General features: G+C 38.2%; 1 pseudogene across 1 annotated transcript; it reads right to left on the bottom strand.

Annotated features, from left to right (window-relative positions):
- Nucleotides 1–2524: 2524 nt before the first annotated feature.
- On the bottom strand, nt 2525–5427 carry LOC104612346 (RING-H2 finger protein ATL13 pseudogene; annotated as a pseudogene). Its single transcript, XR_016082876.1, has one exon. The product of XR_016082876.1 is annotated as an RING-H2 finger protein ATL13 pseudogene (transcript).
- Nucleotides 5428–7678: the final 2251 nt, after the last annotated feature.

The following is a 7678-nucleotide window of genomic DNA, read 5'->3' as shown; positions in this document are numbered from 1 at the left end:
TGAAATAGATAAAAATTTTGCATCAGGTTAAGATTTTTATATCGATTTGTTTGTAATGATGATTTGCACTCTTACCCAATACAAAATTTTTACTTTTTTTTTAATTGCACTCACTGACAGTGCAAATTTGGCACCACCTTTCTCCTACATCAATCCTCTCACATTTAAAGTGAGGATTACATCATGTTGCTTCTTAACCTCACTCCCAAACAAATAATCGTCCCATCTCTTTCTCTTTCATATAAGGTGGAGACTACATAATTTTACTTTTCACAACCAAATAAGACAGCCGAAGCTAAAACAAAAATAAACCAGTATTTACACTCGGCATATTTGCACTTCCATGCATTTACAACAGCAAAAACGAAATTCTCTTGTAAACAAATTGAACCTTAATTTCATTTCAGGTGGGCTACCAAAACAGAGTCATCCCCAAGAGCAAGTATTCTGGAGTAACATATGTAAATCTCCTATGTCTGTATGAATGTTTCCTCCTACCTACCAATGAGACATCTCACATCAAAGGATGGCTTTCATCAGATTAAGAAGGAAACTTATCCATGAACAAAACAAGAAACAGAGCTCCTATCAACTATCAAGTGTCAAATTTAGAGTCCAATCTAATCTTGATGTTCCTCTTAATCGAATATAGATCACCCTGTCATGTGGGATCATCTCATTAGTTGGTAAGACAAGTGATCTCTAGCTTAATAGCCTGGAGCATCCAAATTCTATGAATGCAAACATCTTGATGATTGGAAAAGAGGAATTTGGGGGGCACATCTCATTTTTGATAAAACGAGCATACTCCTAATTTTTATTAAAATTTACATTTTCTAAATGACAAATATGCCCCTATATGTTAATCTTAGTCATATAAGTAGGGGGGGGGTCCATGTTGCCTTTCCATAGGGCCATAGAGGTTGAGTCTCATTTTGAAAAAAAAAAAAAATACTGAAATCTCTCGCAATCAAAATGCCCAACAAATCTAAAAAAGAAGGGAAGAAAAAAAAAATCTCTGAACAGTGATAGAAGATTAAAGAGTGTACCTTTCATTATAAACAAAACAATTAAAAAATAATAAAATGAAAACTATAATACATCCATCTGTGTAAAACAATAACAAGTGTTTAGAAGGGCTCAAAATGCAACACCATTGGTTGGCAGCAATCCATATGATGTGAGCTCTTTCCCATGTCTTGGAAAGTGGATTTTCTTAGGCACCACTTTTCAGTTTGTAGAGAAGAGTAGAGTAGAGACAAGGCCCCAATGACAACCATTTTCTAGGACCAGCCTTTCCTCGCCCACTAGTCAGACAAACAGAAGCAGCCAAACAATAACAACAATAACAGTAAGGGTTCTCTTTTTCACATTGTTTTCTGATGAACAGCCAAGGCCAGGCCAATGCCATGCCCAATGCTGATGGCTACAGCACAGAACAATGGTGGTTTGGCAGCAGGATAACTGGTTGTCTGTCTCAACCACCAAAACGGGTGGAGCTGTACAGGACTTGTCAGGGATCAATGGTGGTATGGCAGCCGGATAACTGGATGTCTGGCTCAACCACCAAGATGAGTAAAGCTGTACAGTACTTATTTCCTTGCAAACAGAAAACCCCATTAACTGTTTAGCAGATTAACTTGTGCTAGGCCATTAGATTTGAGCATTTCCATGTTTGATCTTCTCCGGCAGGCTCAGTAGCACATCATAGAGCAGAGGTGGTCCGGCAGGCACATAACTGTTTAGCTTCTGCCAGGCCACTGGACTTGAAATTTTCCATGTTTGAGACCTTAAGATTCATAGCTCCGGCCAAGTCCAACACTAACAGCATGTTCTTTCTTCAGAAGTACCTTATGAAGTGCTTAAATTATTACAAGTGATTCACAATCTTGTTAATAATGAAGATATTGAGATGTTGGTCAGGCTTCTGGATGTTATGGCCCATTATGATTCATGACCTACCGGCAAGACCACCATTACTGATTTCAGTTGCCAAGTTGCATCTCAAGCAGACAAGGCAAATTGCCACAGGATTCATTGTGAACTAATTCATGCTTCTGCCTAATCACAAGATTGCAGAGTTAATATCACTAATCACATTGCCAGAATCAACACCCTCCACATCTAAGGGTCCGTTTGGTTCATATTCAGAATTGGAATCAGTTAAATTGAAATGCCCATTCTCATTCCAATTCCAAATCCTTATTCCCAAGAACCAAACGAGCCCTAAGTAGCTTTCAGCTTTGAGCTTAAATTCATTGGACTACTGTAGACATTAACTGCATTCTGCAACAGCCTGTAACACAGACCTTGCTTGGCAATTTCTGCAATTCTCAGTAGAACATCAAGGTTCCCCAGAAAAACAGATGATATCAAATTTGAAACCCATTTTGACCTCTACATCACTGGATCCCATAATAAAGGATCTAATTGAAAATTTTCTGCTTCTATCTCCTTTTTCTGTTGTCTTCATTTTGTCAACTAAGAGATTTATAAAAAAAAAAATAACAGATATGGTCAGAGATTCAGAATAAGACTGAGATACATGAACATGAACCCACTAATTTTAGGATTCATGAGAAGGGAGGCAAAATATTAATCTTCCACATAAAATGCTTTCTCAACTGAGCATTCTACAGTAAAATGCAAAAAAATTGTATATAAATTTTACATTTTTTTTCTCTCTTTTTTTTTTTTTTGTTTCTCATCTTCTACTAATTATTCAAAATTCAGGAATCTCAAGAGCAAGTAATCAAAAAACAAAGCCAAGAATCAGGGATTAGGCGTGGGAGATGAGTGAACCACTTTATTCTGTCTTCCCACAAGCCAAAGCAGCGTTCTCCTTGCAAAGGATGGTGGATTAGCCTGAGAATCCAGACTGATACAGCTCCCGACTTCCTCATCCAAACCCAATTCACTGCCACCATTCTCCGACCGGCCGACATCAATCTCACAGATTGTCCTCCTACTGTCGCTATGCTTCAGCTTTAAATCGTCTGCCGAATTCCTCTGCAAAGGGTATCGGAAGGAGAATGCCCACCTTGAAGAATCTTCAGTTGACGATGTTGGTTTCCCGTTCTTGGACCGTAGCCAGATCTTTGAAACAGAAAAGCTTTCCCCTCTGATACCTCCGGCAACATCTCCAGCACCAAAACTGTCAGCTCCATGAAGCTCAGTACTCCTATCTTCAAGCCCCTTGAATTCTGATCTAGTAGAATGACAATCACATTCAGACATGGCAGGCCTGTGGCCAGGCGTTAATGGCAGAGAAGGCTTCCTACTTGTCTGTTTTCGTGTGGGTGGCCTTATGGCCACCTGCAACGAAGAACTCTCATCCATGACATACTCAAACGACCCCATGGAAAAGCACCTCCTTGCATCTACATTACTGCTACTGCTACTACCTTCCCCGCCACCGCCACCTCCGGGAGCAGCATCGACATTCCTGAACTTCCCAAGTTTGACAGGAACAACCTTTTCATCAGAATCCACTGGTATTGCAGGAGGGGAATCCTCTTTCGTTGAAATTTCACAAGATTTCTGAGAAACATTATTAGAAGAGGGCTCCAGTTCATCTTCCCCATGAAATCCCAGATGGGCACTAGTTCCTGGAACTGAATTGGTAGTACTAAGAACAGCTTCCCTATCTGCAGCGAATTCTCTGGAGCTTTCGCTCCCAGATTCAAGAACAAGAACAATGGGAGAGCAGCTAGCATGAGGAGAGAAATCGGGAAGCAGATTACCCCTGCAGAGAGGGCAAGTGGAGTGGGACAAGAGCCATGTGTCTATACACTCCATATGGAAGGCATGGCTGCATTTTGGGAGTAATCTGAGCTTGTCCTCGGCCTCAAACTCGCATAGACAGACAGCACAGTCAAATGGGTTCTTCGCCCCTATAATCGCTTTGTAAACAAACACAGGGAGGGTGTCTATGAATGCTTGATCTACTCCTGCATCATGCAGATGGAAGAGCTGCTGCAACTGCCCTTGCAAAGGACTGACATTTTCCAAATCTTCAGGCTCTCTAATGGGGGGTCTCAGAAGGAATCTAACAAGGAGGTGAAGCAAACCAGAGATGAAAAAGATAATAGCAAGGATTATGATTAGGAGTAAGATGCTTGGACTGATCTTGTTATCCACACTGAAACTGTTGGACTGGAAGAGAGGAGGAGGAGGGGATGGCCGAGGAAGAATGAAGGTCGGTTGGCTGAGAGAAAGGGAATAATCTGGTTTCTGGGTATCAAAGAAAACCCAATTCATATTTCTAAACAAGAAACTAGAAGATTCAGAAAGACTGCAATTTTGGAACTTTTTCAGCTCCTCTTAGGAAGCCCATCTGCCTCCAAAGAAACTAAGCTAAGCAAAAACAATGAGAAACCCAGCAAGATTTTCTAACTTCTAGTCATGTGAAGATGTAGGATTAGCAAGCCATTTGATAGGGACACATGTGTTCTTTTCTTACTGTAACTAAATAAAACCTGCAAGTCAATGGGAGGGAGAAGATGAAAATTAAAAACTGAAAATCGAAAAGTGAACACTTCCTATATGGGGAAGTAAATGGAATGGCAAATCTCAGCAGATGAGCAATCAAAGTAGGTAATAAATCTTCCAACAGAGCAAAATAAATGAGATAAGCTTTTTCACAGAAGTTCTTAATTATTAGCTAAAACTTGGATAAAATATAATTTGAAAATTAATTTTTTCAAACAAGAGCAAATAAAAACTCTACAGAACCCAAGGTTACTTATTGCAAATTTGCAATCCAAAGCTTTTCTTGGGAGGAGCCTTTGCATCAAGCCCAATGACCATTAATTTCTAAAAACAAAAAATATAGCAAACAGATGCAGTTTTTACATTTTTTCTCAACTTTTTTACTATGATCTCAAGTAGTTGCAACTTGATACGTCTCTTCCTCTCAATTTTCTACTCTAGAATTTTGATTTCTTAACACATCACCTCATCCCTTCTTATAAATCAAGACAGAAAGAGCGAGATAGTGTGTGTCTATACGTGTAAGAACTATGAAGAATGCATGAAAAGCCTGAAACGTGGTGCCTAGATGCAGTATTTTCTGACATTGAGGAACCATGAACAAGCAGTGGCACTCGGCAGTCGGCACTCCACAGTGCAAAGTGCAAAGTGCACAAAATCCTTATTTTTGTGCAGCCAAGAGGGAGGTCGGCCATGGGCATAAACCCACACAAAAAGGCATCATCTCTATGGTGATTGCTCCTTTTCCTCAAATCTCAGGCTCTCACCTTTTCGTGTCTTTCCTAGAACTTTGTACTGAGGATGCCTAAAATAACAACTTTGTATCGAGGATGGTGGGCACATGATGTTTGATGCTCGTCTGTTTTATTTGTTATTTAGTTCTTTTTAGTCAACTATTACTGCTTCACTGTACAATTCTTTGATCAAGGACAAATAAACGAGGCTACCTTGCAACAATTTGAACCCTTGGCCCATAGATGATGAGACCTCACTCTGCCCTTCTTCTCATTCTTTTTTTAAAGGCTGCGTTTGGTTTAAAAGAAAAGATAGGAAAAAGAAAGAAAAGATGAAAAGACCTTAATAAATCTTGTATATATTTCCTATCTTTCCCTTCCTTTCCTTACCTTTTCTTTCAAACCAAATACAGCTTAAAAGAATCTTTATTTGTCTTCTCAACACCAAGCCCTTCTATTCAAAACTACCAAATGCACACACAGAATAAAAAGGAAAAAATAAACCCTGAAATAAGGTCATTTGTTCATACAGTGCCCTACCCTTGGATCCAGCAAGGAATCTTCACTTTAGTAGAGGTAAAAGAGAAGTGAAGAAGAGAGGTCTATTATCCCAGAAAAATTAGGGAAACTTAGGTTTTGGGTCCCTAAAACTCAGCATGCTTCTAGTTTTAATGGATCAGTTGGGCTTGACCCCTTTTTTCTATGCATTAATCTAGGGGATTGTATTCAGTTCACTCCTTGAAATGTAATTAGTACCATCTTTTTCAGTGATCAAAATTTAAAATGAATAAATAATTACTTAAGATGACATCCAAAATGTTGTGTTAATTGAACCTTAATAATGTCTTCATTAATGTAAACATCTACTTTAAGCAAAACTTGTCCTTTTATTGTTATTTTCTCCGATACCCAACATGGCTTTTAGTTCAGTCAACTTTTTAGTGAAACCCCATTCAATGGTGGCCCCCACAATCTCTCTTAAAATGTGGCACATTGCATCACATGGCCCAAACAATTCCATGGGTTTTGTAGCCCAAAACCAAGATGTTGCCCATGAAATAGTCTATTAAAGTCTTGAGCTGTCTAATGCTGTTACTTGTATCTTTCATCTTAAACTTCTGTAGTACAGCCAATTAAATTGGGTGGTGCAGCACCAAATACTAATATTATGAGTAAGCCTTATTGATAGACTAATCAATCTATTTTTTCTTAGCAAGGAAATCAGTTTTGGCAATAAGTTATTAGGTTTTTCGCATTAATGCCGATTTTTCTAAAATGGTGCTACATCAGCATCATGTCTGAAATTTATTTTTTTCGGAAAACACTTAATGTTTGATTAACCATTTTACAAAAAAACGTTTTCTCATACCATACTTTAGAAATGGATAGAAGTGTGGTCTGAGAAAACGTCATTTTAGATGTTTTTCCGTTTTTTCTACTATTGCTAGCAATGGTATGACGACATAGCAATGAAAAATGCCTATGTGGCAGCAACAATAATGGTATTAAATAAAAAACCTGAAATAACGTTTTTGAGAAAACAGTCTGTCTATGTAGCATTGTTTTCTGAAAAAAAAAAAAAAAAACTCTTCTCAGGAAACAGCATTGATTCCAAACGTCACCTTAAAAGGTGTTTTGTTCTTCTTTTTCAAAGAGACAAAAGAAAGAAGAAAAAACTTGCTTCTCTGTTTTAATTTTTAATTCCACACCCACCCACCCATTAATTGGCATTGGCATGTAGTCATGCATCCAAATTCTCTCTCAAACCTAGGGTTTATAAAAGTGGACCCGATTACCCACCATACCAACAATTTGGACCCATATTAATAACTAGGTAGATACTGTATATTATCTTCCATTAAAAAACTGTTGAGGGTATTAATTATATTTAATAAAAACTTTTCTTATGAAGAAAGAGAGCCAAAGAAGCAAAGCAGGCCTTTCATATTGCTATTCCTAATTTTGCTTCTCCACTTTTAAAAACCTAGAAGACTTGGAAGAAAATAGCATAAAACAAAAAAATTTAAGAGCAACCGTGGGTAGGTTTGGTAGGTGGAGCTTCCTTGTTTTCAGAGCCTCTGAGGGGATCCGAGTAATTAAGAAATGTCCCCAAACACTATTGGGTTCTGGACCAAGCATGGAAAGGGGTGTTAATGGAGCGGTTTTGGGTTGAACTCGTTCAAGTCAAAATCAAATTAGATGAATTGAATGGACAATAAGAGATACTGAATTGGACCAGTCCACTTAATGGTCTAATGTATTTATTGTATTGGACCTTGTCAGTCATTAATGGATTTATATTGAATTGGGTCGGATTAAACATTTGAACTGATACCCGGACCATTGATAGAAGATTAGAAAACAGGTGTCAATGGACTAGATTTGGGTTGGAACCATTCTAAATTAAAATCAATTTGAACAAATTGAAGGGTTCAGACATTAAAATTGGACCA

This window comes from Nelumbo nucifera, chromosome 2, assembly GCF_055504915.1.
Source record: "Nelumbo nucifera cultivar China Antique chromosome 2, China Antique-T2T, whole genome shotgun sequence".
Taxonomy (NCBI): Eukaryota; Viridiplantae; Streptophyta; class Magnoliopsida; order Proteales; family Nelumbonaceae; genus Nelumbo; species Nelumbo nucifera.
The sequence above is the reverse complement of the archived record's forward strand: the minus strand, read 5'-3'. Positions and strand labels throughout refer to the sequence as shown.